The sequence below is a fragment of the Palaemon carinicauda genome, chromosome 5 (genome assembly GCF_036898095.1).
Source record: "Palaemon carinicauda isolate YSFRI2023 chromosome 5, ASM3689809v2, whole genome shotgun sequence".
Lineage (NCBI taxonomy): Eukaryota > Metazoa > Arthropoda > Malacostraca > Decapoda > Palaemonidae > Palaemon > Palaemon carinicauda.
The window spans coordinates 114,799,211-114,811,710 of NC_090729.1; positions in this window are offsets into that span (position 1 = coordinate 114,799,211).

Here is a 12,500-nt window from a genome sequence, read left to right on the forward strand (position 1 = left end):
AACACGTGTTGGTCGAGGAAGATGTAATGATAACACATGTGATAGAAACGAAAAATTGCTATAAAATAGTGTAGGATATAATACCTTAGAACATATGGCAAGAAGCTAGAAAATTATATACAGTACACTTACCCTATCTATCTATCTATCTATCTATTTAAAGAACATTTTAAATGAGTTTTAGAAAGGAAAATTTTTTATCAATTACTATGGGATATAATACCTCAGACCTCAGAACATATGCTAGAAGATAGAAAAATCATGTACAAGGACACTTACCCTATCTATCTATCTATCTATCTATCTTTTTAAAGAACATTTTTTATGAGTTTCAAAAAGGAAAATTTTTTATCAATTACTATAGAATATAATACCTTAGAACCTATTTATGGCAAAAAAATATAAATATATAGGTGTAATTCTCTTATTCTATCTATCTATCTATCTATCTATCTATGTTTTTAAAGAATGTTTTAAATGAGTTTTAGAGATAATTCTCCTGTAAGTTTTCATATTGAGAGAAATTATTAATTAAATACTGGTGATCTTTACAAAGCTAATTAAGCTGAAATCTACTTTAAGCTCCTAAAATAGACAATTCTTTTAAAATTTAGAAAATTTGTTCATTAACACCGCTTCATGTCTTTTTTTTTTTTCCTTAAAATGGGTCGTAACAAAAGTTTTATTTCAATTCAATAACAAAAGTAGTTTTTATTATTCATCTCTTGGTTAAAATTCAATAGCCATTACTGATCTTTTTACTATTAATAAGAAAATTATTTTAGATTCGTCTTTTTTATTCTGATATGAATAAGCTTGTGACGGGCCGAGAGAGGAGTTGTGAACTCAAAGGCAGGATGCAATCAACTGAGTTTATTAAGGAACACTCTTCTTTATATACAAAACCTCAAGGCAACAGGACATGACCTGTTCAAGGGACAGACAATGTTACAGAGCAAAACGGAGACATGATCATTCAGGTTCTTTTTAGTGCGAGGGAAGAGCGCAGATACAAGCATAATATATACAAAATAATTATGTACAATTGTGTGCCACACGGTTGGTACATGGCTCCCCCCCTAAAAATGACATACTGTACATGTTAAATAGGGCGCCCTGATCTAGAGAGGCGAACTGTAGGCGGGTCATCTGGCAGAAGATAAGCAGGTTTTAGACGATCAATGGAGACCCAGTCTTCTTTGCCCCGAATGTTTAGTAGGAATGCTTTCGGACTGCGTCGGATCACAAGGAAAGGGCCCGTGTAAGGGGGTGTTAGTGGTGGCTTGCTAGTGTCGTTGTGCAGGAAGACGTGCGTTGCAGAGTGCAAGTTCGTTGGTATGTGATGCTTCACCGAGGGCTTGTAAGTCTGGCAGCACGGAGTAAATTTTCCCACGACGTGACGTATGCGCTGGAGATCGTCGGAGGAGGTTGTAGAAGGAAAAAATTCGGCAGGGACGACCAACGGGTCGCCATACACCATTTCGGCTGCCGAGACGTCGAGGGCGTCTTTAGGAGTGGTCCTTAGTCCCAGGAGGACCCAGGGAAGTTGAGTAAACCAGTTGCAATCCTTGCAGCGGGACATCAAAGCTGCTTTGAGGGTGCGATGAAAACGTTCAACCATTCCATTGGCAGCGGGGTTGTAGGCCGTTGTCTGATGTAGGGTGATGCCCAGGAGATTCGCTAATGACGTCCACAATTGAGAGGTGAAAGTGGTTCCCCTGTCAGAAGTAATATGCGCAGGGATACCGAATCTTGAAATCCATCCAGAGAGTAAGGCAGATGTACATGAGGCGGACGTTGCAGTTTCCATGGGAATGGCTTCAGGCCAACGAGTGGAGCGGTCGATGACGGTAAACAGGTAACGATGTCCTTGTGATGTGGGTAGGGGGCCTACAACGTCGACGTGAATGTGTGCGAAACGACGCTGAGGTTGAGGAAAGGTGCCCACTCCTGAATCCGTGTGTCGATGTACTTTGGAAGTTTGGCAAGAAGTACAGGCGCGGACCCAATCCTTATCCTTAGAAATGCCGTGCCAAATGAACTTTGCCTTCAGCAGCTGTGCAGTAGAACGGCACGAGGGATGTAAAAGGCCGTGAATGAAATCAAACACCTGTCGGCGCATGGGAGCAGGAATCCAAGGTCGCGGTCTACCAGTACTGACGTCACAGAGGAGGGTGGTGTTGGAGTCTTCGAGGGGAAAATCTTCCCAACGGAGGGACGTGCAGGATGTCCTACAAGCTTGATACTCTGGATCCTGTTGTTGGGCTTCAGCCAGGGCGTTGTAATCCAATCCCAGTTGAACGGCAGCCAACGTGTTTCTTGACAGGGCATCGGCAACGGGATTCATTTTCCCAGGGACGTATTGGAGGGTGCAATTGTATTCAGCCACGGCAGAGAGATGTCGGCGTTGACGGGCGGACCAGGCGTCAGACTGTCGAGTGAAGGCGTGCACCAGAGGCATGTGGTTTGTGCGAATGACAAAGGGCGTACCTTCTAAGAAATGGCGAAAGTGACGGACAGCCAAGTGCACCGCCAGCAATTCTCGATCGAAGGTAGAATAACCCGATTCTGCCTTGGACAGTTTTCTGCTGAAGAAGGCCAATGGGCGGGACGAGCCTTTGACCACCTGCTCGAGTACTGCACCAATAGCGACGTCGCTGGCATCGGTGGAGAGAAGGAGAGGGGCGTGTGGGATGGGAAAAGTGAGAGCCGCAGCAGTTGATAGGGCCTTCTTTGCATTGCAGAAGGCTGCTTCTTGAAGAGGACCCCACTTCAGGTCCTTTGGCTTGCCCTTGAGGGAGGTGTAGAGGGGAGCAAGAGTGGCGGCAATGGCTGGCAGAAAACGGTGATAATAGTTGATCATGCCCAAGAATTCCTGCAGAGCTTTGACGGTCGAGGGCGCAGGGAAGTTCTGAACGGCTGCTACCTTCTCAGGGAGGGGATGGACTCCTTCAGGAGTGATACGGTGCCCTAAGAACGACACTTCGTTGGCGCCAAAGGTACACTTGTCGTACCGGACTACAAGGCCGTTTTGTTGCAGGCAGTCGAGCACGATGCGCAGGTGACGGAGGTGGTCCTCTTTTGAGGAGGAGAACACAAGTATGTCGTCCACATAGCATACACAGAAAGGGAGGTCCCCTAAGATGCCATCCATTAGACGTTGAAACGTTGCCCTAGCATTACGAAGGCCAAAACAGGAGTAATTGAAGGTGTATGTACCAAACGGAGTGGTGATGGCGGTCTTGGGAATGTCTTCTGGGTTCATAGGCACCTGATAATACCCCTTCAGGAGGTCGAGCGTAGAGAAAACCTTCGCTTTGTGCAGGTAGGAGGTCACATCGGCAATGTTTGGGAGGGGGTAGTGATCCGGTTCTGTTTGCATGTTCAGGCGCCTGTAATCCCCGCACGGGCGGAGGGAGCCGTCTTTCTTCAGAACGATGTGTAAGGGTGACAACCATGGGCTGGAGGCCTTTTGGCAAAGGCCCATTTTCTCCATTTCGGCGAACGTCTGTTTGGCGGCTGCCAATCGCTCCGGTGCCAGACGTCTGAATTTTGCGAAGACTGGGGGTCCCGTCGTCTTGATATGGTGATAAATACCGTGCTTGGCAGGAACCGTGGGCGTTTGGCGAAGTTCTGGACGGAAAACTTCCGGGTACGACGTGAGGAGGTGGGCGTAGGCATCCGTGGGTGCGCTGATGTGGAGAGCGAGGTTAGAGGGGGCGGGTTGAAGAGGTGTCGACAAGTACGAGTCTGCGTTGACCAATCGTCGGTGGGCGACATCGACCAGAAGGTGGAAATGAGAGAGGAAATCCGCACCGAGGATTGGCATTGTGACGTCAGCAACGAGAAACTTCCAATTTAATTTACCGTTTCCGAACGATAATGTGAGGTTCTCGTAACCGTAGGTGGGTATCGCAGATCCGTTGGCAGCTACCAAGCGGACGTCGGCAGATGTAGACAGACTACGTCGTGCCTTGAAGAGTTTCCTTGGCAAAAGAGAACGACAAGCACCCGTGTCTACCAAAAATCGCACGCCCGTTCCTGCATCCTGTAAAAAGAAAAGATTAGAAACATGGGAGGCCACCGCCACAAGCGATGGCCTACTTACACGTTTTTTGGCCACTGACAATCCTTGGCACATTTCTTCGCGGTTGCCCCGAATCTGAAGTGGTAGTAGCAAAACTGCGGCGGATGGGAGGTAGTAAGTGGCTGTAGAAGTCGTTCGTTGGGGCGCGAGCGATTGGTGGGTGGTGGGCAGCATCGTCGCCGCTTCGGCACGTCACGAGGTAGGCGTGTATGTCCTACGGCATTCATGTCAGCTTCGGTTGACGTTGAATAGGCATCCTCGTCGTCAGGGGTGGAGGCGTTGATGGAGGTCTTGAAGTGGCTGTCCATAAGGGCGTCGGCTTTGGTCATCAAGTCCTTTATGGGTAAACTATCGACATCGGGTATGGCAGCGCGTACAGGTTCGGGTAAACGGCGTATCCAAAGGGCACGAAGTAGGTTCACCTCACGAGGGGAGCCGTCTGCGGCAGGTTGAAGGCGAGCGATACTGGTCATTTCCCTGAGGGCAAGCGAAGCCCTTTGGTCCCCCAACGGTTGTTGCGAGAGCTGAAAAAGCTTTGCTATACGGGCGGGTGGTGACGGCGAGTACTGCTGCAGAAGGTATGTTTTGAGGGCTTCATACGCTATTGGGGTGTCTCCTTGTTCACAAAGCCAGTCGGATATTTCTGGGAAGGTGTCCTCGGGTATCGCCGCGAGAACATAATCCGCTTTGGTGGTTGAGCGAGTCACGCCCCTGATACGAAACTGGACTTCTGAGCGCTGAAACCAAGCAAATGCTTCTCCGGTGGCGAACGGTGAAAGTTTCAATGGGGCGGCGCCAACTGTGGTGGTAGAGTCTGTCTCCGTCATAGTACCAACGATGGAGGGGTGAGGGAGGTGGGGGTGGAAGGCAGTGGGAGCGAGTCGACTTCCGGGGTCACCAATGTGACGGGCCGAGAGAGAAGTTGTGAACTCAAAGGCAGGATGCAATCAACTGAGTTTATTAAGGAACACTCTTCTTTATATACAAAACCTCAAGGCAACAGGACATGACCTGTTCGAGGGACAGACAATGTTACAGAGCAAAACGGAGACATGATCATTCAGGTTCTTTTTAGTGCGAGGGAAGAGCGCAGATACAAGCATAATATATACAAAATAATTATGTACAATTGTGTGCCACACGGTTGGTACAAACTTAACTGTTTATCTTCATTTCATCTTATTCATCATAAGTACACTGTTAAAAAAAAACGTAATTTTAATCGGAAAGTCCCCGTAAAAATATACACACATACGCACACATATATATACATATATATACATACATATATTATATACATATACACACACACATATATATTTATATATATATATATATATATATATATATATATATATATATATATATATATATATATATATATAGTTATACTATACATTTTAATAATTTATGAACTGGAATCCTGGAACACTTAATTTGGCAATGGAACGTAGCAAGCGTCCCACACTATTCCAGACCTTAAAGGTGAAAACATGACTAACATCAAATAATTTATAAAAAAAAAAAATTACTCCACTGACCTCAGCGTTATATTTAAGAAGATTTTCTCTTATACCAAGAAATTGGAATTCCCAAAGGCGCAGGTATTTTGAAAAATGTTTTGGTAAAAAAATGACATGTTTGAAATGCTCTAGTTAATAAGATTTTAACTTGTATGATGTGATTTTGAAAGGCGTTGCTACAATACTGCAGTGTAGAGAATAAAATTTTAGAAATAAATTAGAAATTATATTTGAAATTAGAATAAATTAAATCAAATCAAATGAAAAATTAAATTAAATCAAATCAGATTGAATTAAAAATCAAATTAAGAATCAAATTAAAAATTAAATTAGAATTAAATTAAAAAATAAATTAAAAATTAGAATAAATCAAGAATTAGATTTTCATTCGATTAAAAATTAAATTAAGAATTGTATTTAAATTGAAAAATAAATTAAAAATTAAAATAAATCAAGAATTAATTAGATTAATTAGATTTTCATTCGATCTAACTTATAACTAATTCTGAAATACATATCATGGGAAATACTTAAGTATATAACAAATGCTAAAGTTGCAATAAATCGTATAGGTAGGTTAGTAGATGTTCTCTTTATATAACGCATACAGGTGACCAGTGTTCAGTCTTTACTGAAGAAACCATATTGCGATACTTGAATGTGTGTATATATATATTATATATATATATATATATATATATATATATATATATATATATATATATATATATATAAATATATACACATTCAAGTATCGCGATATGGTTTCTTCAGATATATATATATATATATATATATATATATATATATATATATATATATATATATGTATATATATATATGTGTATATATACATATACAGTATATATACACATATACATATATATATGTATATATATATATATATATACATACATACATACTGTATATATATATATATATATATATATATATGTATATATAGATATATGTATATATATATATATATATATATATATATATATATATATATATATATAATGATAATTTTGCAAATTTAAACAAGTTCCAGTGACTCACCACCGGGCCTGGTGGTAAGTCACTGGTACCTCACTTTCTTTGGACCGAGATTGAAAAATGTATAAAGAAAACAAACAGATTTGCAATGCGATTAAGGACTAGACACTGATTTTAACTTGAAGAAGAAAACTAACACTAATTTCAAACTGCCATATTAACCAACACTTCTAGAGGTGTGTGGAAACAACTGACTGCCATTTCGAAACTGGAAGAAACACCTGACATCACTTTGAAACTGGAAGGAAACACCTGACACCCCTTTGAAACTGGAAGAAACATCTGACATCACTTTGAAACTGGAATGAAACTGGAAGAGACACCTGGCACCACTTTGAAACTGGAAGAAACACCTGACATCACTTTGAAACTGGAAGAGACACCTGGCACCACTTTGAAACTGGAAGGAAACACCTGACATCACTTTGAAACTGGAAGAAACACCTGGCACCCCTTTGCAACTGGAAGGAACACCTGACACCACTTTGAAACTTGAAGAGACACCTGACACCACTTTGAAATTAGGAGGAAACACCTGACACCACTTCGAAACTTGAATAAACACCTGACACCACTTCAAAACTGGAAGAGACACCTGACACCACTTCGAAACTGGAAGAAACACCTGACATCACTTTGAAACTGGAAAGGGACACCTGACACCACTTCGAAACGGGAAGAAACACCTGACATCACTTTGAAACTGGAAGAAAAACCTGACACAACTTTAAAACTGAAAGGAAACACCTGACACCACTTTGAAACTAGAAGGAAACACCTGACACCACTTTGAATCTGGCAAAAACACTTTACATCACTTTGAAACTGGCAGAAACACCTGACACAACTTTGAAACTGGAAGGAAACACCTGACACAACTTTGAAACTGGAAGGAAACACCTGACACCACTTTAAAATTGGAAAAAGCATTTGACATCACTTGAAAGTTGGAGGAAAGACCTTACACCACTTTGAAACTGGTAGAAATATCTGACACCACTTTGAAACTGGCAGAAATATCTGACATCACTTTGAAATTGGAAGAAACACCTGACACTACTTAGAAACTGAAGGAAACACTATTTTTTGGCAGGGTAAACACCATGGGACTGGTGCATATAACTCAGCTAGATAATGTTTGCATAGTCTTCCTATTAACGTTGATTCTACGCGGAGTAGTGTGTCCCTTGATTCTTAGGGAGGTTAAATGAAGAGGGGTGTTCTTCTTGGCCAAATGAGGTCATTAAAAGGCAGTAATTACATTCTCAAGTTGCAAGTTAATCTGACTTCCTCTTGAGATGAGTTGGAATAGTCGATCTCCTTTTTCCTGGTTCGCCCTATTTGAAGAACGTTGTTTAGGCATAATTAATTTTAGGGGAACTATAGGAGTTACTCGAAGAGTAATTACATCTGGAAACGAGTAATACAGCTATCCTAGAAATTAGGGAAGAGAGAGAGAGAGAGAGAGAGAGAGAGAGAGAGAGAGAGAGAGAGAGAGAGAGAGAGAGAGAGAGGAGAGAGAGTGAGAGTATTTTTTCACAGATTCTTTTAACATTCAAAAATTTTAGTGTCTATCGGAACTGAAAAGAATTTCTAACTTGATTTGTGATCTGAATATTTGTCTTATATTTTTCAATATGATGATTTAATTAAGATACATTTGATCTTAATTCATTTATTCTTTAGAGCATTAGGAAATTGAAACCACAAGATAAAATCAATCTATTTACCAAGGCACTATCCCCCAATTTTGGGGGTTAGCCAACATCAAACAAAGGAACAAAAGGGGACCCTTCCTCTCTCCGCTGCTCCCAGCCTGACGAGGGATTTAGCCGAGTTTGACTGGTACTGCTAGGGGTGCCACTGCCCCCCTCCCCCGTTATCCACCACAATATCCATACAAAATCCACACGTTATTGCAAACATGATTGATAGTTGATATCATCTCTTACGAAGAGTATCAGAACTAGTTTTCATCTTATATATATTCTGATGTTTTGGTGTAATTATGTCAAATGATGAAAAGGTCATCGAACTATAAAATCAACTTGAAATATCAGAAATAATTATCTACGCTAGATTTGAATGTTCTAATTTGGAATAATACATATATAAAGACTAAAATTGTTTATAAAATTTCTTAAGCCGATGCACACTATCATTAAATATATGGTGATAACATTTCCCCAAACCCATAGTAATCCTCTGTTATTAAAGGAAAATGAAAATATAGAATGACCTAAACCAATACTAGAGACTCTTTAGCTATGGTAAGCAGTTCTTCTAGGAGAAGGACACTCCAAAATCAAACTATTGTTCTCTAGTCTTGGGTTGTGCCATAACCTCTGTACCATGACCTCCCACTGTCTTAGGTTAGAGTTCTCTTGCTTGAGGGTACACTCAGGCACACTATTCTATACAATTTCTCTTCCTCTTGTTTTGTAAAAGTTGTTATAGTTTATATAGGAAATGTTTATTTTAATGTTACTGTTCTTAAAATATTTTATTTTTCCTTGCTTTCTTTCCTCACTGGGCTATTTTCCCTGTTGGGGCCCCTGGGCTTATAGCATCCTGCTTTTCCAACTAGGATTGTAGCTTAGCAAATAATAATAATATGGAGCATTACAAAATGTTAAAATACTATTGTGCCCCAGTCGTTAAAATGTCTAAATATCTAGATATCTACACACACACACACACACACAGATTAAATCCTTATGCCCTCCTAACTAAAACCCGCTGATTCAGTAATTTGCTAGAGAGTGTGGTTTCCGAGTGATAATGGGGTATGAATACTCCCTCTCCCCGTAGAGCTTGACGGGAAAGTAATTATATATATATATATATATATATATATATATATGTATGTATCTATATATATATATATATATATATAATGTCTGTATGTAAATAGATAGATAGATAGTAAGACACTTGTCTTTTATTATATACGGGAGATTACCTCCTTTCACCAGGGTATGAATACTCACTCTCCCCGTACAGCGTGACAGGAAAGATATACACACACGTACACACACACAAACGTACTTCTCACAAATATTATTTTCAAGTCTCAGACGCTGTGTTACATAAGTATATATATATATAGATATATATATATATATATGTATACTGTATATATATATATAAATATATATATGTATATGTATATATATACTATATATATATATATATATATATGTGTGTGTGTGTGTATAATATATATATATATATATATATATATATATATATATATATATATATATATATATAGCCTATATATATATATATGTGTATATATATATATATATATATATATATATATATATATATATATATATGAAAGAGCATTTTAGATACGTGCATGGAGAACAGCTCTCAGAAAGGAGACTCACAAAAGACAAAAAAAAAAGACAAAAAAATTGAATCTTTATTTGTAGAGTCCACATCATAACAGGAGCTTCGGCTATGACGTAACTACTATTTTTTTTTTTTTTTTTTTTTTTTTTTTTGTAAACATATTATCTGCTTATGTAACTGTTTCTCTTTCAACCAAGGTAGCGTGTTGGAGTTGGAAATCTCTTTATCAGAGCGATCAGTCTTATAAAGCCCACAGTTGTAAATATTTAAAGTATTGATATTATTATTATTATTATTATTATTATTATTATTATTATTATTATTATTATTATTATTGTTGCTATTATTGTTATTATTATTATCATTATTATTATTATTACTACTACTACTACTAGCCAAGCTACAACCCTGGCTGGAAAAGCAAGATGCTGTACGCCCATAGGCTCCAGTAGGGAAAAAATAGCCCAGTGAGGAAAGGAAATAAGGAGATAGATAAATGATGAGAAAAAATTAACAATAAATCATTCTAAAAACAGTAACAACGTCAAAATAGATATGTCATATATAAACTATAAAAAGACTCGTGTCGGCCTGGTCAATATAAAAACATTATTATTGGAGTTTTTTAAATTATTAAAACTTAATATTATTATTGTTATTGAAATTATCAAAATTATTGAAATTATTATTATGGAAATTATTAACATTATTAAGGTTTTTATTATTTTAGAAATTATTAGAATTATTGAAATTTTTATCAATATTGAGATCATTGAAATTATAATATTTAATATTATCAAAATTATTATTGTTATTGAAATTATTAAAATTATTATCATTGTCATCATTACTATTATTATTATTATTATTATTATTATTATTATTATTATTGTGATAATGAAAATTATTACATTTGTTAATCAAGATTATAAAAAATATAACTTTTTTAAATTATTAAAAACATTATTATGATTAATAAAATCCTTATTATTATAGAAATTATCAAAATTATTATTATATTATTTCTAAAAAAAATGATTATTCATTTCATATAAACTTGGAAGGACAAAGAAAGATAATAATAAATAGTTCTCACTGAATTTAAAATTAGCTAACTATAGTCAATTTTTTTTAGCGAGGCAGATTTACACTGGCTCGCAGAGGTGCCCTTTTAGCTCGGAAAGGTTTCCTGAACGCTGATTGGTTGTAATTATCTTGTCCAACCAATCAGCAATCAGGAAACTTTTCCGAGCTAAAAGGGCACCCCTGCGAGTCGGTGCAAATCTGCCTCGCTAAAAAAATTTACTATGTGATCATTTTAATATTTAAAGCTGAAATTCAAAAAAATTAATCTAAGCATTTTTTATTTACGATGAAGCTATTATGATCCTGAATTTCAATTGATAAAAGTTGTATATTAGCTATAAACTATACTAATGACTAGTCATTAATCAGTTATAAACTAAAGTGGAACTCAGTAGAGCGCAGACCTCCACCGTGGCAGCATATTTCTCGACCTTTTGCTCGACCGTGACCTTAACATTTGACCTTGACCTTCCAAAATTTAATCATTTCCAGCTTATTACATAAATGTTCACCCCTGCAAGTTTCATTACGATTAAAACTGTAGTCAGGAAGCTGTTCACAAACAAACACACGCATACACAAATTTAATCCCTGCAAGTTTCATTACTCTACGATTAAAATTGTGGCCAGGATGCTGTTCACAAACAAACATAGATAGATATAGATAGATAGATAGATATTTTTAATTGACCACAATACAAAATAATCAGAAGTTTACAAAAGAATATTTGGTCCAAATTACAAAATTAAATACAATAGATTTTGTACAATCTCTTATACAAACACGCGCACACAAACAGGAGGTAAAACATAACCTCCTTCCAACTTCGTTGGCGAAGGTACTTCGAACCAATTTTGGTCTTTATTCTTATGCAGCAACATAAGAAAATATATTTATATTTCAGTGAATAAATTATAATTGTTTCCAATTCTTTGTAGACGAACGAAAATTGTCTCCTCAGTGTTAACCTATTTGAAGTGGAAGCCAGGTGGAAGATTTGAGAAAACAAAAACAAACAACAACAACAACAACAATGAGCAAACAACCAAAATAACAAAAAAAAAAAACCATTGAGCTAACAACCAAAAAAAAAAAGCAACAACGTCAACACTGAGCAAACAACCAAAAAAAAAAAAAAACACTGGGCAAACAACCTAAAAAAACAAAAAACAAAAAACAACAACACTGAGCAAACAACCAAAAAAAAAACACTGGGCAAACAACCAAAAAAACCAAAAAACAAAAAACTACAGCACTGAGCAAACAACCAAAAAAAGAAACAGCAAACAAAATAAAAAAAAAACAGCACAGCAAACAACCAAAAAAAGAAATAGAAATCAACACTGAGCAAACAACCAAAAAAAAAAATAGAAAAAAAAATAACAAC